Source organism: Raphanus sativus, chromosome 3 (genome assembly GCF_000801105.2).
Source record: "Raphanus sativus cultivar WK10039 chromosome 3, ASM80110v3, whole genome shotgun sequence".
Taxonomy (NCBI): Eukaryota; Viridiplantae; Streptophyta; class Magnoliopsida; order Brassicales; family Brassicaceae; genus Raphanus; species Raphanus sativus.
The window spans coordinates 3548421-3574185 of record NC_079513.1 but is presented as its reverse complement, the minus strand read 5'-3'; the positions used below and the strand labels follow the sequence as shown (position 1 = coordinate 3574185).

The 25765-nt window shown below is 31.4% G+C and overlaps 1 long non-coding RNA gene across 4 annotated transcripts; it reads right to left on the bottom strand.

Moving 5' to 3' along the window:
- Positions 1-16088: 16088 nt before the first annotated feature.
- LOC130509855 (uncharacterized) lies at positions 16089-17793 on the bottom strand. Of its 4 annotated transcripts, none has more exons than XR_008943795.1 (6): positions 17657-17793; positions 17316-17383; positions 17146-17240; positions 16705-17061; positions 16335-16416; positions 16089-16247 (listed from the first exon to the last, which is right to left on the bottom strand). It is a non-coding gene; the product is annotated as an uncharacterized LOC130509855 (long non-coding RNA). The 4 variants fall into 4 exon arrangements; XR_008943793.1 differs by having other exon boundaries at positions 17321-17383; XR_008943792.1 differs by having other exon boundaries at positions 17321-17395; positions 17657-17786.
- Between the last annotated feature and the right edge of the window lie 7972 nt (positions 17794-25765).

The window sequence follows — 25765 nt, the reverse complement described above, 5'->3', positions numbered from 1 at the left end:
TATAAGCTACTAATGTGATATTTAAACTAAATAATCTATTAATGTGCTAATTCAATTTCATAATATATAAGCTATTAATGTGATACTTCAATTATTGTTATTAATTTGGTGCAAATTTCTAAAAAAGTTTTAGTTTATTTGCAGCATATATGAAAACAAATACGTTTGTGGAGTAAAAGATTGAGAAGAGTACGTTGAAACAGAGTTACTGATTACTATGATTTATTTAATACACTGATCTGTGATGAAATGTTAAATAACTGTGACTATGGTTATTATTTTATGATTCTAAATTTCTAATGGAGTGTATATGGAGGAGAAAGAACAAACGAAGTAGTGGAGGAGTATTTAAAAAAAAATGGTTACTTTTATTAGAACAGATAATAAATTATTTAGTAGATTAGATTCATGTAGCGCTTTTATGTGTCCAAGAAAATCCTGAAGACCGTCCTATGATGTCTACAATCATCTCGTTGCTTACGAGTACCACAATCACTTTACAAGTGCCTCGTTCACCTGTTTTTTTCTTACAAAGTAGCCGGGATCAAAATTCAGAAGCTGCGGGCTCGAATTCATTTGGAAAACCTATTACTTGTTCTATCAATGACGTATCGATAACAGATTTTGATCCTCGTTGAAGATGTTATTATTTTCTTTCCTTGAAGTTGTACCTTCTGGTGTCTTGTTCTGCTTATATTTAAGGTGTTTCGGTTTGTAACTTTGTATACAATGAAAAGCGGTCCTTAACTAAACTGGTTCAATATTTATATATCCAAACCAAATCTATTATATTATTTTAGCTGCTTATTATTTATATATATACAAACCAAATCTTGTTCGGTTGTTCCGCTGCTTCATTTAATTTTATTTATTCAATATTATTTATCAAAGACAGTAACATAACAATTGATATGATACACTAACACTGCATCAATAAAACCAAAACAAGAATTTGAAAAAAAATCTAACCCAACGATAAAATATGAAAAACAATCAGTAATAAAATCAATGATAAAATCAATACTATAATTTGGTTGGATGATGATAATAAGTACTAAATTCAGAATGATCTTGTTTCACGATTTTTAACAATCGAAATGCTATCCCGCATTATAACGGATTGTAGTCCTCTTTATTGTCTACAATATAATTTTATTCCAGAAAGTTGTTTAAAGTTGTTTCGGAAGAGATTTCTTCTGAAAGATTTATTCTAGTCAAACAATCTGTGATAACCGTTTTAAAAATAAATGGAGCAAAACAAGTATACCTCCATTTTCAAAAGTCAGTGGAAACCGAAAATACATTTGGAAGCTTAGAAAAAAACAACCAGAATAAAACAATAATACAAAAACAAAGAAGATGTTATTAGAAGAGAAATCGCCATTCTTCATCACGTAGTACCCAACCAAATTTACCCCCACAAAATTCCAAGAGTATAAGAACCATCTGTATTACATTTTAGCCATGATCTTGGTATAGAGATGAAGACTTAAGCTTATTATAGAACGAGTTTACAACATATATAGTGAGTACAAGAGGTGATTAGGGATTAGGTATTGACTAATCTATCTTTTACATATATACATCCTCTACACTTGGATGTCGTTTCCAATTGGGAGGACCAGGAGATATTCCATTACTGCACTAACTCTGGGATACTCCCATAGGAACCATATCTACATTATTCCATTCCTTGACATCATCTTTAGCATATTGCAACGAAGTCTTCCAATGAATGGCTTTTTGTTGAAATATTAGGACATTCCTACTCTTCCATAACCTCCATAGTATCCAAAAAGGTAAATCTTGCTGGTGCTTTAATCTCATTGACGTACAACAATGTAAACAGGCTTCTATCTTTTCCTCCAATGAGACACTTGAATTTAAAATAATATGGCAAGGTATACCTGATGCTCTCCACACTGCCTGTGCATATTGACACTCAAAGAAATATATATGCATCTCTGTTTCTTCAGCAATACAGCATCGTTTGCATTGTGCATCTCTAGTCACATGTCTTCTCTTTAAATTAGTACCCGTGGCCAAACTTTCCGATTGCAGTCTCCAAGCAAATGTTTCAGTTTAGCTGGTGCCTTTGTCTTCAAATTTTTAGCTTTTAACCTCTGCATTGCCATATTTTGTGATGGCGGGTAAGAACAGATATCAGCTCAATCTAGGGATTTCGGTTTGAAATCTCTAGAGACCTGCTACTTGAATAAGATGAATCAAATCTTGTTCAAGGCTTCCTAGAAGATGAATTTAATCAAATCTTATAAGGTTAAAAGCCAAAGCTAGTTTTATTAATTCTCAAAAGTGTCTCTTACAAAAGCCATAGAAGAGTTCTTTATATAGAACTCTTAAACCGTCATTAAAAATCTTAACCAAATTAAGAAAAGGAAAACACAAAGCCATAAGTAAAAAGGAAAACTCGAAAGAGGAAAGTTGCCGTTGATCTTTAGGATGCCGCTGCATCAGGTCCCCCGGGGTGAGAAGGATTCGACCGCGAATCAGAAGGCACATCCGGCGGGAAGTAGCGTGATAGATACTTGACATTGAACACATCGGATGTTGTGATACCAGGTGGAAGTTGAAGACGATATGCATTGTCATTGATATGCTCAAGAACTTTGAGAGGCCCAATCTTCTTAGCTTTCAACTTATTGTATGCATGAGCCGGCATACGATCACGTGTAAGTACAGCCCACACAAGATCACCTTCATGAAATACGAGGCGACGACGATGGGAATCAGCAGTTGCTTTATACTTCGAGACAGAAGCTTCCAAGTTAGCCGTAGTCTGTGTATGAATGTCCACCAACTCCTCCATAAAAGTTTCAGCACCACCATGAAGGCGTCGACGATCCGGCAACGAAGAAAGATCTGGAGGTGCACGGGGAACAACTCCATAAATAACTTGAAAAGGACTAAAACAAGTGCTGCGGTTGACGGCATGATTGTGTGCAAACTCGGCCTGTGGAAGTTTGGAATCCCACGACTTAATGGAAGTACCAACCAAACAACGCAACAAATTACCCAAAGAACGATTTGTAACTTCAGTTTGTCCATCTGTCTGCGGATGGTAAGCTGAACTCATATCCAAACTTGTATCCAATAGCTTCCATAAAGATCTCCAGAAGTGGCCAAGGAAACGGGAATCTCGATCAGAGACAATGGAGAGAGGTAAACCATGGAGGCGATATATCTCTCGAAAAAATAATGTAGCCACTTGAACAGCGTCCGTTGTACGTTTGCAGGGAATAAAGTGAACCATCTTAGAAAATCGATCCACCACAACGAATATAGAATCAAACCCTTTCTGAGTTCTTGGCAATCCCATCACAAAATCCATACTAATATCGGTCCAAGGCTGAGTTGGAACTGGTAAAGGGAGATATAAACCTGCGTTGGTAGCTTGACCTTTAGAAGTCTGACAAGTCACACATCTATCCACGAATCTCGTGACATCACGGCGAAGGGTAGGCCAAAAGTAAGAGGCCGAGACGAGGAGCAAGGTGCGATCTCTACCAATATGACCCTCATTGTGTAACTCTGAAATTAGTTGCAGTCGAAGGCTACAGTCTGGAATGCACAGGCGATTGTCTCTGAACAAGAACCCATCGTGTAGCATAAAAGGAGAAGGAGATCCTGCTGTAACTGCTGTCCAAATAGGTCCAAAGTAAGGATCAGTGGGGTACAAATCAGTGAACGTACTAAAACCAGAGACAGAGACATGAAGCACGGAAAGCAACGAACGTCGTCGACTCAAGGCATCAGCTACACGATTAGTAACACCAGAAGTGTGTTTGATCACAAAAGTAAATTGTTGCAGATAAGCTATCCAAGAAGCATGACGCGAGGAAACTTTGTCCTGGGTGCTGAGATGCTTTAAGGCATCATGATCGGTGTAAAGAACAAATTCTTTATGATATAAGTAATGTCGCCAATGCTTGATGGCTTGAACGATGGCGTAGAACTCTATATCATAAGTACTGTAACGATATCTGGCACCAGAAATTTTCTAGCTAAAATAGGCTATAGGCCGCTTATGTTGATTAAGGACCGCGCCAATTCCTGTCTTGGAGGCGTCACAGTGAAGCTCAAAGACAGTAGTGAAGTCGGGAAGAGCTAATATTGGAGCCGATGTCAACTTTTCTTTAATAGTTTGAAAGGCCTTTGTTGCTTCTAGCGTCCATACAAAAGAGCCATCTCGTATGCAGTCTGTTAAGGGTGCCATAATAGCACTGAATTGAGGTACAAAGCGGCGGTAGAAAGATGCTAAGCCATGGAAGCTTCGTGCTTCAGAAATTGTTCCTGGTTCTGGCCAAGTTTGGATCGCTGAGACTTTGGCGGGATCAACAGCAAGGCCTGCTGCAGAGACGATATAGCCCAAGAATTGAACCTGTGGGGAGCCAAAAGCACACTTCTTACGCGTGGCGAATAGCTTGTCACGGCGAAGAACGAGTAAGACCTCCCGGAGGTGTGAGAGATGCTCGGCCAAAGTCATACTGAAGATTAAAATGTCGTCAAAATAGACAACGACAAATTTGCCTATGAAAGGTCGAAGAGCTTGGTTCATAACACGCATAAAAGTACTAGGCGCGTTAGATAAACCAAACGGCATAACCATCCATTCAAAAAGTCCTTCACGAGTCTTGAAAGCTGTCTTCCACTCATCTCCTTGACGGATGCGGATTTGGTGGTATCCACTTTTTAAGTCGAGCTTGGAGAAGACGCGAGCTGTTCCTATTTGATCAAGTAAATCATCAAGGCGGGGTATGGGAAAGCGATAGCGGACTGTGATTTTGTTAATAGCGCGACTATCAACACACATACGCCAAGAACCATCCTTTTTTGGAATTAAAAGAGCTGGGACTGCACATGGACTCATGCTTTCCCGCAAAAAGCCCTTTGATACGAGTTCCTCAACTTGTTTTCGAAGCTCTTCGTGTTCAGAGGGACTCATCCGGTAATGCGGACGATTAGGCAGATTAGCATCGGGGACTAAGTCAATCTGATGTTGAATGTTTCTTAGCGGTGGTAGTCCTGGTGGCAAGTCATCTGGAAATACATCGGAGAATTCATTAAGTATGGCTGCAAACTCTGGCTGAATCTCAGGTATGATTGGCGATGATGATGGTGTCATGGTGAGGATAAATACTACGCTCTCGGTACGTAATGCTGCTTCAAAAGGTTTCTTATTAAGCAACAAAAGAGGAGAAGGTGTTGTAGACGTTGTTGCTGCTGGCTGGGTTATTGAAGGCTGAGCTCGTGGGATGGAAGGTTTGAGGGTGAAGTTACGATCTTTAAATTTGAAAGTATATGTATTTAGAAACCCATCATGTATTACTCGACGATCAAATTCCCACGGGCGACCAAGAAGTAGATGACAAGCATCCATTGGAGCAATGTCACAATAAATTTGATCGTGATATGCGTTGCCGATGGAGAAAGCCACCAGAGCTCGACGCGTGATCAAGACATCATTCGTCTCCTGTAACCACGCGAGCTTGTAAGGAGCCGGGTGTTTTTCATCGGGAAGTGCCAGTTTTTTAACAGCATCTGCGGCGATGACGTTCTCACTGCTACCGGAATCAATGATAAGGTTGCATACTTTTCCTTGGATTGTACAACGAGAATGGAATAGGTTGTTCCGTTGAGGGAAGTCTGGTTGGGCTTTTGGAGCAAGGCAAGAGCGTCGCAGCATAAGGGAAATTCCTGTGTCTGGCTCTAATTCTTCCGGAGAATTATCATACACTGGTGACTGAATGTCGTCTTGATATTCGACTTCGACATCACGTCCGGTGGCATCCAATAATAGTCCTCTTGCGTCGAGTAATAGCCCTCGACGGTTACGTGACGGACACGCTGAGAGTCGGTGACCGAGTTCTCCACAAGCGTAGCAACGAAGAGTACCGGTACGAGCAGGACGTGCTTGGTCTGCGGGGACGATGGCTGCTTTGGTTGCGGGAGGGAGTTTGTTATCCGCGGTTGCAGTTGTAGGAGCTGTAGTTGCTGGTCGCTGGCGAAACGAGTTCCAAGAAGAATTGGATCGATTTTGAGCTTCCACGGTAAGTGCTTGTTGATGAGCTTCAGAAACGGTGAGAGGATTAAACAAATTTAATGTATGTTGAATTTGCTGGCGTAATCCCCCGACGAAACGAGCCACCACTTGACTTTCGGAATCATGAATCTCAATTCTGTTGAGCAGTAAAAAAAATTCGGTAGAATATTCCTCAACTGTTCGCGAACCTTGTCGAAGGTGGTGAAGTTTCTGAAACATGAGTTGATCATAGTTGTACGGTAAGAACGTCTTCCTAAGGTGTTTCTTTAACTTGTCCCACGTTGTGATCTTTTGTTTGTTTAACCGGTTTCTGGTTGCTTTAAGTTGTGACCACCATGCTGCAGCTCTATTACGAAAACGCATAGCTAGCACTGGAACACATTGATCAAAGGGGATATGCTTAAATTCCAAAATTTCTTCGACTGTGGCGATCCAATCAAGTAACTCCTCTGCAGTGGGTCCTCCGGTAAACTCTGGAATTTCTGTTTTGAAACTCTTTTCCCATTGTTCCCCACGGTTTTGATTGTTTTGAACGCGAGCTCCATTACGACCTAAGACTGCGAATGGGTTTGCATCTCTGCCTTCATCTTCAAAGTCATCATCTTCTTGTTCTTTATCTGGTGCGGTGTTCGTCTGTGGGACCAAAGCTTGCATCGCTTGGGTAAGTTGGGCAATCTGTGCCTGCATATCTTCCATGGTTCGTTGCTGAATCTCAGCCTGTGTTTCTTTCTTTGGACGGGGCATGATGGTGGGTGGGTGAAAAATTTGCGTGAACGGTGGCGGAGTGGTTTTGCTCTGATACCAACCTGATGGCGGGTAAGAACATATATCAGCTCAATCTAGGGATTCCGGTTTGAAATCACTAGAGACCTGCTACTTGAATAAGATGAATTTAATCAAATCTTGTTCAAGGCTTCCTAGAAGATGAATTTAATCAAATCTTATAAGGTTAAAAGCCAAAGCTAGTTTTATTAATTCTCAAAAGTGTCTCTTACAAAAGCCATAGAAGAGTTCTTTATATAGAACTCTTAAACCGTCATTAAAAATCTTAACCAAATTAAGAAAAGGAAAACACAAAGCCATAAGTAAAAAGGAAAACTCGAAAGAGGAAAGTTGCCGTTGATCTTTAGGATGCCGCTGCATCATTTTGGTACAGAACTGTAGTAGATAATTTTTATAATGCCTGAATGGAGATCATTTTTGTAAATTCAAAAACACAAAACTTGATCAGAACCGAAACGAATCCGAATGGTCACCTGATTGTCAATGAAAATCTCATCATCATGATCTTCTGAGCCATCAGGATCTTCATAATTAAAAGAAAAACTAAATCTCGACAAAGCGCGGACTATTTTACGATGAAAAACCTCACTATAACTTAACAAATATTTTGTTAATTTGAAAGAGTTTGTGTATTTAAAATATTTCTGCATTTAAATCAGTGCTTTTATATTTGACTTGAACCCGTAGTTAAACCGATTAATCTAGTGATCTGATAATTTAATTTAGGTTTTCAAAAATATCCGTATTTGAAAAAAACGAGATTAACCGATTGAACCGATGAATAACCGAAATATAATCTAATTTGATTTAAATTGTTATAGTATCATAATTTGTCACCTTTTAATCCAAATTTTAAAATTCATTTTTTACGATTTATAAAATTATGACGTTTGTCCAAAATTTTGATAGACAAAATGGTAAATATAAAATAATTAAAACTATAAATGTCTCGTAATCATATTATTCATTTTATATAGCTTAATTAATTAATTATTATTTCTGTGTAATTTATCTTGTTAATAATTTTTTATGTTATAATCGGCTTAAATTTTTTGTTAACATTAGTGTTGACCATTTTCTTTAGATAACATATATTTTGAACATTTTTTCATAGTTACTTTGTTATTATATTTATTGAACAATGTATAACGTATATATATATATATATAGTTATGTAATAGATATTATTTAATAAATAATATAAACATTATTTAGGAAATATAAATTAATAATCTGTTAATTTAATTGATATATTATTGATTGAAATGTTTTTGTAGTATTTTAAACCTGTAATAATAAGTTCTATTTACTTTCGTTGTTTTATAATTATTTGAAATTTTTAATTATTTAATTTATCTAAATAATTTGAAAGAAAATTGTTTGAAATTATTAAAAGATTAGATCTAATATTTTGTATTGTTTAGACATAATATAATTATTATGTTGTTTGGAAACATGAATAGTAGTATAAAAATCTATACTATTAAAACAGAAGTCTTTTTAACAACCCTTCTGTTTCAACAATATTACAGATCAATGCCACTGAAATATTTAAAACCTATAGTTTATTTTAATTTTATATTTCTAAATTTCTTTTTATTCAAACAGCAGGAAATCATACATTTAATTAACATAAAGAAGTAGCAGGAAATCATAATTTGCTACCTAACATTCGTTTGGCTTAATAAATAACCACATCAAACAAATTCAACGTATCAACAAGAAAATCTATTCTATTAAAGTGAAGTACAAATGGGAATTAACCCTCACTTCATTTCATTATTTACAATTGACTGCCACTGCTTTAAATTAAAAATCTTTTGAGTATTTTTAAGCCCATCACGTTTTTTTGTTCTAATTTTTAATGGGCTAAACATTTTTAATATAACTTACTTTTAACTGGACCTAATTGTATTTTATCTAACCATTTTTTAACCAGTTCACATGTCTAATTCTAACCATCTCTAACCATAAATTGGACTTATAATCATATTTCACATGAGCACAAATCTAAACTATTATAACAACCGTTTTCTACCGAAAGAGATACTAAAACGATGGTCAGAGATTTACCAAAATCTAAATAACTATTATAATATATATCAATATTTTTGGTTTCTTACATAATATACTTCGATGCAAAACCATTTTTTTTTCGATGCAAAACCAGTTGGTTTGTCAAATTCAGTTTGGAGTAAAAACCATTCGGTTTTCTTATTTATTTAATAATTGCAATATTGCTCGAGAATAAATCTAATCTTTCAAACATAAGATCAATATTTATGAAAATCTTCCTTGCACCTGTCAATTCAGAAAAAATGGATATTAACCAATATATCGGATACTAATCACTTCAAATTTGTTTAGACAGACAAGTACTGATTATAATGGAATCATCTAAACCATTTATTTAGACAGACAAGTATATACATGTACTATTTCAACATATTTATTTATAAATCAGTTAGTAACTAGCGATTCAATAAAATTAGAATTTATGTTTATTTTAGTACAGATGTTAATCCAAATGTTTTATATGATAAAAATTGAGATAAACTGATTAATCATTTTATTTTTAAATGTTAATTGTAATTTTTTTTTTTAAAAATACAATCTCATAGTCATATATTTCTTATGATTTTAAAAATACAATCTCATAGTTATATATCTCTTATTGAAAATAAACTCCTATTGATAATAAACTTATCCAATATAATTTTTAAACTCACATTTTAATTTTTTTATGATAGATTATTGTATATTATTTCCATATAAATATAAGTTTAGTTATTTATAAATAGGGGATATGTTTATATGATACTAATGTCGGTCAAAAAGGTTTTAAATTTTTATTTTATATATTAGATCTGTAATACATTTAAAATTATTAATATATCATTTATACAAAACAAAATTTTATTGATAAAAACGTAAAATATACACCCACAGACGTCCGCGTCAAGCTCTAATTCTATATTATTAAAATTGAAGTACTAATTATATTTGTTTGGAAACATGGATAACAGTTTAAAAACAAGTTTGTTTGGAAATATGGATATCAATTAAAAAACAGGTTTGTTTGGAAACATGATTAGCATTATAAAAATATATTGTTGTTTGGAAACATAGATAGCAATATACTAATAAAAATAATGGGTTTATGTTATTAACAAAATTAGAAGACTTTATATTATGAAAAACTATCTATTTGAGTCAACTTTAAAATATACGAAAATGGACTACTCTAATTACTTAAAAACATTTTTTGTCTAATATAATCATAAAATAAAATTTAAACTTTATATACATATTTCAAATCAAATAATAATTTAAAGTTGATTTGTATCAGAAATTGATTTAAAATATGCATACATTCAAAATTTATTTTTACTAAAATATTTTACAATAACCATAATTAAAAAATGTTTTCAATATATATCAAAAAATAATAAAAACCCCAATTTAATGTACCGACTTAAGTTATGGTTTTTATATTTCACATTAAATTTTAAAAATATAATATATGTAAGTATTTATATGATAGTATATAAAATACTATTAATTATATGACTATTTATGATATATAATAGTGACTTCATAAATAATAGTGACTAGGTGGGCGTTAGGGTATCCATTCGGATTTGGTTCGGATCTATTTGGGTTTCGGGTTTCCGGGATCAAAGATTTGAGCCCATTCAGATATTTCTAAATTTCAGTTTGAATTCTATTCGAAACTTTGTGGGTTCGGTTTGGGTTCATATAATCTATTTAAATTAATTTTAAAATTTTAAATTCATTATATATACTTTAAATTTCTCAAAATCTATAAATAAATATTATTACATATAAATTTGAATAACATATGTCTGAATACCTAAACTTAACATATAAATTGGTTTGATTTAAATATTTGGATCGAGAATCAATACTTATTTGGTATTTTTGGTGTTATGAGTATACTAACTATTTTAGATATTTATTTTTGAATATTTTTATATATTAAGCATTTAAACCAACTTAAAAGTATCATATATATTCTGGATATTTTTATATACATTAAATCTAATATATATAGTATATAAATCTTTTTTTCGGATACATTTTGGTATCTGAAATACTTCACTTCGGATCGGATCCGGTTTCGATTCTCTAAAACATCAAAATTTTGAACAATTATATATTTAATCATTTTGGTTCGAGTTTGGTACTACTCTTTCGGATCGGAATCAGTTTAGTTCTTCAGATTTAAATTTTTATTCAGCCTTAATAATATAAAAATAAATAGCAACATAATTTTGAAAATACACCCGCACGGGCGTGCGGGTCAAGATCTAGTATATTATTAATATGTGTAAATAACTATATCAATTTTAGCAAAAAAACTGTATAGCTATAATTGATTTACTCATTAGTCACGCTAACAAATAAAATGTTGTTAACTTTTTTTTCTTTTTTGTCATCGACTTTTACAGACTCAAAATGACTCTGTAAACCAAACGGGTAACTCTGCATCCATATGCACGATAAAGGTCGGTTGATTCCTAGCACTTCTAGCGAGGCTGTCGGCCTTTTGATTCTTCGTACGAGATACATAAATAATATCTGAACTATGAAAGTTTCCTTTTAAAGTCTCGATATCTGTTAAATAGGTTGCAAAAGCAGGCCATTCTTCTGGTTCCGAAACCATCTTCACCAATTTGTTGTTAACAAATTTTATTCACTGAGTATATAGCTTTCTTTTTTATAGTGAGGATATATATTTTGTTTAACAAACTGATGATATTTCCTAATATCTAATGATCCAAATATTGATAAATATAAATAAGCTTATTCTACCATATAGCAAGCATTTTTCATTTATTACGCTACCAACCAAAATTCTATTAACAAATTTATTCCCTGAGTATATATATTCCTTAACAGTCTATTCTATTAAAACACAAGTATGACCAATTGATAAATTTTTTTGTCCAACTATTATTCTTTTTATTTAAAAGTTTTTTTATTATTTTACTATAATTAACTTCCATCTTAATTCCATGATTTACAGATTCATTTTCCTCAAATAATTATTAGTAAACAGTTATATTTTAATTCCTTAATTCTAGGAAACCACTTCTTGATTAATTATTTTCTGATCGTGTTTCGACATTAACACTTGATAATAACATAGGCAAATATAATACATATATTGGTTCACAATTTATGTAAGATTGCTTTCTTTTGACTAAGGTTCTACTGCATTTATTGTATTATTTTGTAAATATATTTTTCAAAAAGATTGTTCGGGTTTTGGCGTTGGTTGGATTTCATATTGGTTTTCAGATATAACATTTTAAAGATCGTCCGAGTATATAGATCATGTCTACAGAGTATGTACCGGATGACTTTACAGGCCACCAGATTTTTGGATCGGGTGAACCACGGGTTAATAAATTAATTAATTAATTTTACTATAGTAATATATTAGCTACGAAAATAATTATATAGAAACTAAAGTTAAATATTATCTAAATTTCTTATAAAACATAAAATAATAGTTTGGATATGTACATATTTTATGTTTAAAAAAAAATTTGAAAATACTTAACTTTAGTTTATATATTATTATTTCATTTGACATACAAGATAGTTTAGATTATTGATTTATTTTTAAGAAGTTAAGATTTATGACATACAAAAAATATCAGATTTTAAAAAATTCATAAATATTTATCTATTAGTTTAACCAGTGCTTCAATTGGTAATCGGGTTCCGGACTTTAGTGATTTTTTGCGGATTTTCTTGGGTTTTTAAATATTGATTTTTTTCACAAAATCCAAACCGATTTATCTTGAGCCATCCGATTTACCGGTTCAACCGCAGGTCCGGATCAGGTTTCAAAACACCGAGGATGGAATTTTGATTTTTGGGTAGATTCTGATTCTGGTTTTTTAGATACAAAATATTTTTGACTAATTATGTTAGGTAACTATTAAGAAAAATTATGTTCCAAACTTTAGGAATAAAATTTAAAAATAATTTCTGAAAAGTATATGGATGTGTATAGTTATGCAATTTGACATATTTAGTATAGTTATCAAAAATAAATTAAATTAAATTAATAATTAATTATAAATATATTAAAATTAAAATATAAAAATTATTTTTTTAAAAAAATAAAAGAAAAATATATCCGCCCTTAAAAATATATCCACACTAAAAAAATATTTTGTAACCATATATTTTCTGAAAATTTCCAAATAAAAAAACTCAAGATATTTTTAAATTGTGATTCTTTGAGTTTCGAAAAAATATTTAAATAAACTTATTCAGTTTAACGGGTTTTAAATAGGTTATTCAATTAAAATATTTATTAAATGTGATTTTATCTAAAGTTAGTGAAAACTATATTAACCCACTTAGACACACATATTTAACAGAATACATTAAATTTTTATTTTTTCAAACATTTTTCAAAAAAATTGTTCGGTTTTCGGTGCGGGCTGGTTTGAAATTGATTTTCAGATGTAACACTTTAAGAACAGTCAGAGTATAAAGACTAAATCTAATGGAGTATGAGACTTTGATTTTTGATCGATTCTGAATCAAGTTTTTTGAGTATGAATATTCTTGACTAATTATATTAGATAACTACTTAGAAAATATAATATGTTGCAAACTTTTGAAATAAAGTTAAAAATAATTTCTGAAATACATATGGAACAAGTGTATAGTTATGCAACTTGACATATTTGATATAGCTACAAAAAATTATGCTAAATTAAATTATTATTAAACACAAATCTGATTAAAAAACTGCAAATATAGAAACTAAATTTCTTAAATAAAATTTATGACAAAAAATATGCCCGCCCTCTGAAAGGGCGGGTCAGAATCTAGTAAGTTTATTGTTTTCAAACATGAATCCCCTATATATTATTTGGGAAGATTTTAAAAGATATGAACTTCATTTTTGTAAGAATTATAAAACTACCCCATCCTATGTGGCGAGTTTTTAAGAGGTGAAAAATCCTACGTGTCAGTCTTTGAGGGGATTTGAGCAAACCATAGTATTAAAATAAATTTGACCAAACGTGATGGATGTCGTATATTTTAATTCATTATCATATATCATACTAGGGTCGGCCCGCCCTACGGGCGGGATTTGATTTTTTTTTTTGTTATTTTAGTTTGTATAATTGTTATTTGATCTTGTTGTTTGTGTTTTAAGATGGTAAGTCAAAATGGTATGTATGAAAATGATATATGTTTTTATGTATGGTTGAGGTCAATGTTTTGGTTGGAAAGGGATTATATGCTGGTTGAATTATTTAGTTTACTCATGGAGTCATGGTGGTTCTATTTGAGTGTTCGGTTAATTATTTTTTTTAAAAAGAAAATTAAATCATAATTGGGGAATAACTTGTTGTTTATTCTGTTTTGGGCTCTGAATGATTGGTTTATCTGTTCTTTTAAATAGATTTTCATGTTTTGTGTTGACACAACTCATTACGAATTTGAAGCAGTTTGGAATTGAGTTGGTTTGACGTTTTTTGTAGATTTGGTTTCGGTGAATGCTACATCAGCCCTATTTTCTGATGTATATTGTGTTATCATAATTTGAGCATCATGGATGCGGGGGGATTTAGATTTTTTTTTTTGGTGTTTGATAATTTATGGTGCAGACAATCGTAATATATCATACTGATTGTTACATTTTCCTAGTTGCGCCACAAGTTATATATACTGTTCATATCTTCAAGTGTTTGTTTAATTCTTCTAAGGCACCTACTGAGTTTATTTAGTTTTGATAATCCATAAGTGCTCCATATTCCACCGGTATATGCTGGGAGTAATTGCTAAACTGTTTGGCGTTAGTGTTTATGTTAGATTATTGAAAAATAATTATCCGAGTAAGTTCATTGTTATTGTTTTACTGGTTTTGGTTTTTTAATATATGGTTGTATTTGCATTTGGTATTTGTTATTTACTGATAAATAATATAGATTACTGAATTTTTTTATCATAACGATATATTATTATAAAGAATTATATGCATATTGGTACTTTCATTATTGATGAGTTTTGAAACTTAGGAGTACACGTTGTTGTTTATTACTTTGTCTAAATGTTCGGTAATGTTTATAATATTTTTTCTTTCTACTATTTTATTTTTATTACAATTATAGTACGTTAAGATAATATAATTATTCATTGTTTTAAGTAAAACTAAATGATTTCTTATTCAAAAAAATCACAAGAAATTAAATAAAGCAACTTTTAAAAATGTTGTAAGAATTAAATAAAATAAAACTTCTTTAGAAAATATTACCATTTACTATATTATTTGTTTAACTATAAACAGAAAACATTATATTACAACCTAAAAATAGTTAAATATAATTATGGATTAAACCTCAATGTAAAAAGATAATCAAAATGTTGTCAATAGATATGCACAATTTATCTAATTATTATTATTAAACATTATTTTGTTTTACAATAACTATCTTTTTAAAAGACCAGTCGGGTTATTACATTGTATTAAAAATAAAATTTGTATATTTTCTTACCTAATATTTGACTTTTCATATTTCATTTACAATATTAAGTGCTAATGCATGTGTTTAATGGTTTAAGTGAATTTTGAATATATATTTTCAGTCCAACATTATGTTTCAGAAACATTATTTACATATTTTTAGTTTCCAATAAAAACATTTCAAAATCTTGTATTAATATCACAAATTAAAAATTTAAATAATTTCTAATTCGATATAGCATCCTTGATTTTTATTTTCCTTTTTATTTTTTTGTTGTTAAACTTCAAAAACTATTAATTAATAAAAAGTCAAAGATTAAGTTATAAAGCATATAAACGTTCAATACTTTTCTTATGAGGTCTCAACCTTGGTGAACACATGGTTTAGATGAAGTCTTTTTATTTGTTGACAGTTGATTACAGTTTCAGTTTGTTGTTGTGTGTAATATTACTGAATGGATATCCGCTAATATTCGTGCAGTTTCGTAACCATTTTGCGATGACACCCTACACGAATTTCGTCCAGGGATAAAATCCTGTTTAATATCCTAAGCCAGAAATTTTAATTTTTACAGACCATGTGATGCATGTGGGAGCTATTACAATTGTAAACTAATCTTTGTTTCTCCGTCGGCTAAAGTCTTTCCGTTCAGTCCGATTTGATCGTCAAACCTGCCAAGATTATAAAATAAACATTGTAAGCTAGATATTTGACACAGCACATCAAATTTAGATTGTAATAAGACACGCACTACTGATTACTTAGAAATACATCTAACACTAAATAAAAAGAGACATGAAAGTTCAATGAAGAACTGAGAAGAACATGGTACTGGCCTCAACTTTTCTTCCACAAACGTCATGCCCTTTTTGTCGGATCTGTTACAAAACCAGCCAAAAATCATGTAAAGTAGAGAAAGGGAAAGAACACAGACAACAGAAAACAATATCTTATTCTCAGTCAACCTGCAATATCTCTTTTAACACATGAGAACTTCTTCAAACCTATTACAGAGTGTATCACTGAAATTGAAAGAGCAGAAGCAACCTGTCAATCAAAAGAAGTACCAAATCATCAACAAAAGTCTTACTTTTTTTACTTACATGAAAGAATAAATGCTCCCGAGTCTCTTGAGATGCTTAAGATATGAATAACAACTAAAACGTGGAAGATACAAACTTTTAACACCCGCTAAAAAATAAAATAAGAGCCATTTGATCATCCAGACTCTAACCAATGTAAGACTTTTTCAATTACTTCCCAAGTCTCATGAGGTTCATTTAACATAGAGCATCTAAAGATTCAAACTTTCATCATGAACAAAGAATCTTATACCTGAGGATGATACTGCAAACCATAAATCCTCCTCTCCCTGTTCTCCAAAGCAGAAACATCTCCCTGAGAACTCCTCGCCACAACCTCAAACCCATCAGGAAGCTCAACAGCCTCATCCCCATGACTCATCCAAACAACCTGCTTCTCACCAACCCTCCCCTCCCTAAAAATCTCACTCTCATCACCCTTCACCTCAGTCTACATCTTCCCATACTCCTTACGCTCCCCTTCCACCACAACACCCCCGAGCTTCTGCACAACCAGCTGCAACCCGTAGAAAATCCCCAGAAAACGAACACTGTTACTTTCAGCCCACTCGATGAACTCCAAACCAGCATGTGAAAGAGCAGAAGCAACCTGTCAAGAGGAAGAAAATCAAACAAAACACCAATAGCCATAAACTCACACAAACCAAGACGAAATAAGTTTTGTGATTCAAACCTCATCGACGGAGCGGTAGTTATCACCGAACCATGAATACTTGCTCTCAAGATTATTCTGAGTCTGCCATCGAGGATTATAGGAGGGTGAAGTACCTAACACAATTATTCTAATGTCTTTTAGTGCTCTAGATATGAAAACATGACAAATAATTTATAACAGAGGTTTACCTTACCTGAATCTAAAAAAAAAAAATCCATTCCCAGTCTCCCACTATCATCTCTCACAAACAAAAGCTCTGAATAATAATCTTGATAATCAATAGATGAACAGATTAAAACAAAATCAACAATCAAATTAGAAATCAAATCATCTCCCGTAAACGAAATATATTGAAAAAGTGTGATGATCAATACCTAAACAAATGTAAACAAAATCAAAATCGAAATCTTCTCGGACAAACAAAAGCTTTTGAACAAAGTTTAATAATTATGAGTTTTAATTCCTGGGATTTTTAGAAAGTTTATGATGGAGAGGATAGATCTGATGAAATTCACAGAATAAGACTTACCTTTTTATAGTCGAAGATTCTGATGATGGAAGTATGCAATCAATAATAGATCGTATGAGAAGTGTAAATCAATGGTTAATGAAGGCGTTGAAGACGACGATTCGTTTCAGTCTATCTTCACGACGTTTCAATTTTTTCGATCTGGAGATGAGCAAAAGGGATGAAACGATGAGTTTCATCATCATGGGACACGTGGCGAGATATCATGAACTGACTTTGTGACCGGGCCCATCACACAACACACAGAGAAGCCCACAGACGAAATGCTTAAATGAAACGTTGCGTTCTAAGTAACTGGACGCGTGGCAGCCTATGAGATCTCTAATTTCTTAGGTGGATGCTGATGTATCAGCAGGAGGGATCCAACCTTCTTTTATATATATAGATATTTTGATTCATTATATGATACACTAATAGATTATCATCGCGAGGTTCGTATTCTTTTTAGCGACCACTATGAAAACTCTCATATGTCGCTGTAAAGGTGATGAACATCGCAAGGGCCAGTAGGTTCGAGCATCAGAATATCATATCATAGAGATTATATATGAAGCATCGTAAACTAACCGAGAGGTTCGAGCATTTATATATCGTATCATGATCAGTAAGGCTCATATCTTGACCTGAAAATGATAGTGAGGCTCTCGAAATTTATTCTAAGGTTCTTCGGTTTGTTCTTCACCATCCCCTGTTTTTAAATACATTTTATTCGGTTGTATCAAATAAAATCAAAATTTATGTATCTGTTGGGATAAAAAATAGACATTGTGTACAGTCATCCATTCACTAACCGAGCAGTAAACCAAGATGAATATCTTTTTTTGATCAAAACCAAAATGAATATCAAGTGTAAATTATTATTAGGTTCAATGCATAAGCAAAGTTATCGGGAATCTTAATTTAACTAAGAAAATTTATTATAAGTCTGTGTTACAAATATATGCTTGGAACGAATAGACAATGACTTATACTATCAAGTAAGTAAGTAAGAAACAAATATAAGAATCCTCTTATATTGTATACGAAAAATACAGAAAATGTTGAAATCTATTCGAGTAGAAAACATCAATAATATCTGTGTCTTTCTACGGTTGATGTCGGCTAAGTGTCATTTTAATTTCAATTGAACCGAAACATAGGCAATCAAATTATTTCGGATTTTAATAATAGAATGCAATAAAATCCTACATTGGCGTGATACACACATATAGAATCAGCAAAATTTAGGTAAGTGTAATATATTTGTTTCGATAGAATACGAAATAAATAAATACGAAATTGTTATCACCAAACTGGTGTATCCATCAAATATATATGCTTGCTACGCAATTATTCAGAAGTTAAATATGGTAATTTAAATTAAAGACTATAAAAAAATTTGGCAACAAGGAAAAACTTGCCCAAATGTATTTGGTAGTTATGGAAAACTTATACTAAATCCTTTTAATGTACTATCATTCCTAAGTATCTATTCAGCTAAGGACTTAAAGTGTAAAAAAAGTTGCAGATTTTTTTTTGGATTAATCTATTTTAAAATTATTTAGTTTATTTGACTATAAAAAGTTTGATAATCGGGTCTGATTAATTTTCTATGGTTTTAATATGGCACATAAAAACAAACTTACAATTATTGTCTAACCTAATCCAGTTTATTTTTAATATTTTCATTCTCCACCTTATGTAAAATTGTTTAGTTTTAAAAATCAATTAAAAATTTTAATCTCAAATCGATCAGCCCATCATAAATTTAAAATAGGTTTTGATCTACAACTACAATTATAAATGGTCCCGGCTCAACATATAGATGATTATATAAATCGTATACATAAAAATTTGATCAGATATAAATATTTTATTTGTCAATATTATATATTTAATTTTAATTATATAAACTCATCCTGCACAAGACGTAGGTCTTATCCTAGTATTAGTATAAAAAAATAAAATTAGTGACTTAGGGGGGGTTATTGAAACTAAATTTGTGTGGAATTTTAGAATTTTACAAGTTAAGAGGTTTTTTAAAGTTGAGTAGATTTGATGAATTCGTGCCAAAATTTTTGTATAAATTATCATTGATTGTTATTGATTATCATGAATTTCCATATATAACTTTCTTTCTCCAAAACTTTTCTTCTAATACATATATGTGTGTGTGTGTGTGTTTTCTAAAAAACACTTTTTGTGAAATATTGTTATTTGATACTAAAGTAAAATTTTGCTTTATAATAATGATAGTCTTGCTTAATTTTTATTTATATTCTTATGTTTAATATATATATATATGTGTTTTAAAAAAAATCGTGAAATATAGTTATTTGATACTAAAGTAATTTTTGATTTTTAATAATGATTGTCTTGCTTAATTTTTATTTATATACTTATGTTTAATACAAAACTATGAATTTTCTCATAATGTTGTCTCAAATGATTTTGTTATAATTTTCTTTCTTTTACTATCATTCACTTAACAGTAAAAATGTACTACAAAACTTTTATATTTGTGTGTATGTGTGTTTTAATTTCATAGATTTTAAGAATCTTATGAGTGTACATGGTATTTCCAAAGTTGAGTATTATGAGAAAAACTAAAGAAAATCCATGTCCCAATAACAAGAAACTTTAATATAGTTACAAAATCTATAAAAGCTAAACTTTTTGAATAACAAGAGATTTACATAGAATTTAAAAGTCCATGAACCAATAACAAAGGATTTTAATAAGATTGTTAAAATCCACATACCAATAATAATGAATTCTCTAAATTTTCTAAATCAATTAAAATTCAACCACCAATAACCCCCCTTAGTGTAGATTTAACAACCAGTGCCGGCTCAGTTAGGAGAGAGAGAGCAGTGCAACCGCCCTGGGGTCCATGATATTAGAAGTCTAATTTTTTTCAAAACTATTATTTTTTTATTTTTTTAAAGAAAAAAATTAAATTCTTTAAAAAGATAAATAAAAATTCATCTATTTTAAAAGATTTATTTAAAATAGTTTCATATTTAAAGTTTATAACATTATATGTACTATAATGTTTTTAAAAATCATGCTAAAATAAAACTATTAATAATTGAAGGACCTAAAAAGAAATTTTGTCCAAAAGCCCTTATAAACCATGAGCCGGCCCTGTTAACAACAAAGTATAAAAGTGTATTTAATTTAAAAAAGTTTATTGAATAAATGTTAGGTATGATACATTGTTTATGTTTTAATAATATAAATTTCAAGGAAAATAACTATTCATAACTAGTAGCACTTTTGTAAATCTATCTTATTAAAACTCAAGTACAAAATCTGAGTGTTTGGAAACTTGAATAGGAGATTAAAAAAAATTGGAGTCTTTGGAAACTTGAATAATAGTTTTAATGAAATTTGTTTGGATACATGAATAGTAGTATCTATTAATTGTGTTTCATATTTTACTTAGTTTAACAATTTACTTAATTATATTACCTTAATAATAATTTACATCATTAATTATATTACCATAATAATAATAGTGCATATTTTTATTTATTAGTTAATCAATATTAACTTTGGGCCAATTATAAAATAAAAAAAATGTTAAATAATTAGGTTTTACATATGATTAAACATTTGGTTTAGTTTATTTTACTAAAATATTTATATTTTAGTTTCAGTCGGTGGAAAATTACATACCCAAAAACATAGTTCAAAGATATATTTTTATGAATAAAATAATAACTTAAATCAAAATAACTAAATATGCTACATTTATTGCCATTTAATTTTTCACTCCATATAATTATTTTACTTGATAAAAAAACTCTTTCTATTTCACTTAACTTAGCCAAACACATAGAAAGATATTTTTTATTAATTTATAAAATCAGTTAGACATGAACATTATCTATCCATTTAGGTACATGTTGTTCTTTTCGGGTATCATTTTTTGTTTGTTTTGAAAGCAAGTCTTGCTTGAATATTATAAACTTATGTGTGGATTTTGAGTTGAGTCATTATGGATCTGGATGAATTCGTTTCTGATGTATAGAAACCTAAAATATCTAAATAACCAATGTATCTAAAACGAGTTCGGATATTTGTAACAAAGATAGCCTTATAACCTTATTCGGCCCATGTCTTTTGAATATCGTTAGTTATATTATGATATATCTAAAATATATAACACTAATTATGAAAAATAAATATCTATTAATTGTGTTTTCATATTTTACTTAGTTTAACAATTTACTTAATTATATTACCTTAATAATAATTTACATCATTAATTATATTACCATAATAATAATAGTGCATATTTTTATTTATTAGTTAATCAATATTAACTTTGGGCCAATTATAAAATAAAAAATGTTAAATAATTAGGTTTTTACATATGATTAAACGTTTGGTTTAGTTTATTTTATTAAAATATTTTTATTTTAGTTTCAATCGGTGGAAAATTACGTACCCAAAAACATAGTTCAAAGATATGTTTTTATGAATAAAATAATAACTTAAAACAAAATAATTAAAATATGCTACATTTATTGTCACTTAATTTTTTACTCCATATAATTATTTTACTTGATAAAAAAAACCCTTTCTATTTCACTTAGTTTAGCCAAATACATAGAAAAAGTTTTTTTTTTATTAATTTATAAAATCAGTTAGACATGAACATTATTTGTCCATTTAGATACATATTGTTCCTAGAAGCTTTGGTGGCAAATATAAGAAGGCAGAAAGAGGAAAGTTATTGACGGGTATAAAGGTTGCGAGGGCTTGTCCACCGATCTCTCATTTGCTCTTTGCAGATGATAATATTTTCTTTTGTAAAGCACAAAAGAAAGAGTGTCAGACAATTCTTCGGATTTTGAAAGAATATGAAGTGGTATCAGGACAACAAATAAATTTTGAAAAATCATCAATTCAGTTTGGACATAAGATTGATGAATCTATCAAACAGGAGCTTCGGGATGTCCTAGGGATTCAAAATCAAGGTGGTATGGGATCATATTTAGGAATTCCAGAAAATCTGGGTGGCCCAAAAACACAGGTGTTTGGTTTTGTTCAGGAACGGTTAAATAACAGGATAAATGGATGGACTTTTAAATTCTTCACCAAGGAGGGAAAGGAGGTTATTATAAAATCCGTAGCGACGGCCTTACCAAACCACGTGATGTCCTGTTCTCGTATTCCGAAAACAGTTATAAAGAAGCTGACAAGTGCAGTTGCTCGGTTTTGGTGGAGTCCTTCGGGTAATACGAAGGGATTGCACTGGCAATCATGGGACAAAGTGTGTAGTCCAAAAGAGGAGGGTAGTCTGGGTTTTAAGGACCTAACGGATTTTAACACGGCTATGTTGGGGAAATAATTATGGAGGTTAATAGAGAAACCAAATTCTTTATTCTCTCGCGTTTTCAAGGGACGGTATTTTAGGAATGCATCGCCCCTGGAACCAATTAGATCGTACTCGGCGTCTTATGGATGGCGTAATATTGTCTCTGCTAGATCTCTGGTTAGCAAATGACTAATCAAAAGGGTGGGAACAGGATCTTCCATTTCGGTATGGAACGATCCGTGGCTTCCATCCACTCGCCCGAGACCAGCAAATAAAAATAATCATACTCTTTTTCCAGACCTCACGGTGGATGCTCTTATTGATGCAACATCGAGAACCTGGAATCTTCAGGCTATACGGACACTTGTGGATCCACTTGATGCAAAAATTATTGAGAGCTTGCCACTGAGCAGATCAAGGTTGGATGATAGGGATGGTTGGCATTTTACTATCAATGGAAAGTATACGGTTAAATCTGGTTATCAGGTAGAGCGTGTTTACCCGGACAGAGATCGAACACTACCAGTGTATGGTCCCTCGATCTGCTCTTTAAAGGCAGTTTGCTGGAAAATAAAATGTCCACCAAAGATGAAACACTTCCTATGGCAATTAGTTTCAGGATGTATAGCGGTTAAAAAGAATTTAAAGGCAAGAGGGATGAAGGGAGATATTCTCTGTGACAGGTGTGGGGCACCCGAAGAATCGATAAATCATGTGTTCTTTGAGTGTCCACCGGCAGTTCAGATATGGGCGCTATCGAAAATTCCAACTAACCCGACAATATTCCCGACTCAGGCACTGTTTACAAATATGGACCATTTATTTTGGAAAGTTCAACCGGCAATGGAAGATCATCATTTTGTGTGGATTCTTTGGTACATATGAAAAGCACGAAATAATAAAGTGTTTAGTAATTTGGATATTGATCCAATAGACACGCTTAAATTGGCGGAAATGGAGGCTTCTTTATGGGCTGAGGCACAAGTTATTCCGTCTCGGGATGAGGATCAGCACAGGTCACGATCACAGGCGATAATCTCACCTATACCGGGTAGATGGTGTTTTACGGATGGATCATGGAAAGAACATGATAATTTCTCGGGTCAAGGATGGTATAGTACCTTGGAAGGATTTGATGGACTTATGAGAGCGAGGAATACAAGAGCGGCTAGTTCGCCATTACAATCAGAAATGGAGGCTCTTATTTGGGCGATGGAATGTATGAGGAATTTAAGACAGTTCTCAGTTACTTTTGCAACGGATTGTTCTCAGTTGGTGAAGATGGTTTCGGACCAGAGAAGTGGCCAGCCTTTGCAAGTTACTTAGAAGATATTATCCACTTGAAGAGAAGTTTCACTAGTTCAGAGCTCGTGCATATACCACGAACACAAAATAAAAGGGCGGACAGCTTAGCACGTAGTGCAAGGAAGCAATCTTCTTTTGTCGTTCACATGGATGCGGAGCTCCCAGTTTGGTTTACAGAGTCTATATGAGTCTGTATCTTGTTGACAAAAAAAAAGATACATATTGTTCCTTTCGGGTATCATTTTTATTTTGTTTTGAAACCAAGTCCAGCTTGAATATTATAAACTTATGTGTGAATTTTGAGTTGGGCCATTCTAGATCTGGATGAATTCTGTTCTGATGTATATGAACCTAAAAGTATCTAAATAACCAATGTATCTAAAACGGGTTCAGATATTTGTAACAAAAATAGCCATATAACCTAATTCAGTTCAGGTCTTTTGAATATCGTTAGTTATATTATGATACATCTAAAATATATAAAATTAATAATGAAAAATAAATATCGATGTATAAAAAAACTCTTTCTATCACTTAATTTAGTCAAACACATAGAAAAGTTTTTTTTATTAATTTATAAAATTAGTTAGACATTAACATTATCTGTCCATTTAGGTACATGTTCCTTTCGAGCATCGTTTTTCTTTTTGTTTTGAAACCAAGTCCCGATTAAATATTATAAACTTATATGTGGATTTGGAGTTGGGTCATTCTGGATCTGGATGAATTCAGTTCTGATGTATAAGAACCTAAAATATCTAAATAACCAATGTATCTAAAACGGGTTCGGATATTTGTAACAAAAATAGCCATATAACTTGATTCGATCCAGGTCTTCTAAAGTATTGTACAATTGCGTTCTAAAATCATTTATTTTAACAACAAGCCAAATAAATATGTTGATTGGAGAGAGAATAAAACAAAGCCAAAGAAACACATAGTTTACCAAAGACACTCTATATGTCGAATTTATTATAAAGAAAGTTTTACTAAAATAAATACATTCAATAATTACAAACAAATAATATATTTCATAAAAGTGAAAAATAATACCCGCGCTTCGAAAACGCGGATCAAAATCTAGTATCTATACTATTAAAGCATGATCCTATTGGTTTTTTACTAAAAATACCCTTTTCTTTACCAACATTGCATATTTCATTAAGGGTAATCAAGTAATATTAATAACTCATCTATATTGGATCATTTTTTTTGATCCAGCCCACTGTTCACATCATCTCTCTTGGGCCATTTGGGCCGATTAAGAAATCATATCCAATTCTTATTTTTTTTTCTCCAAGTTCAAATAATTTATTTTCAACCACTCTTAATATTTTGTGTAGTGAACACAAATTAATCACTTAGTTATTATGTTTTTCCTTTTTAATATAATTTAAGCACTCATAATTTTTTTGAATTTTTCATTGAAAAGTATAAATCTTTATTAAAAGTATATAATTTTTATTAAAAAAATTAACCACATAATAAAATTAATT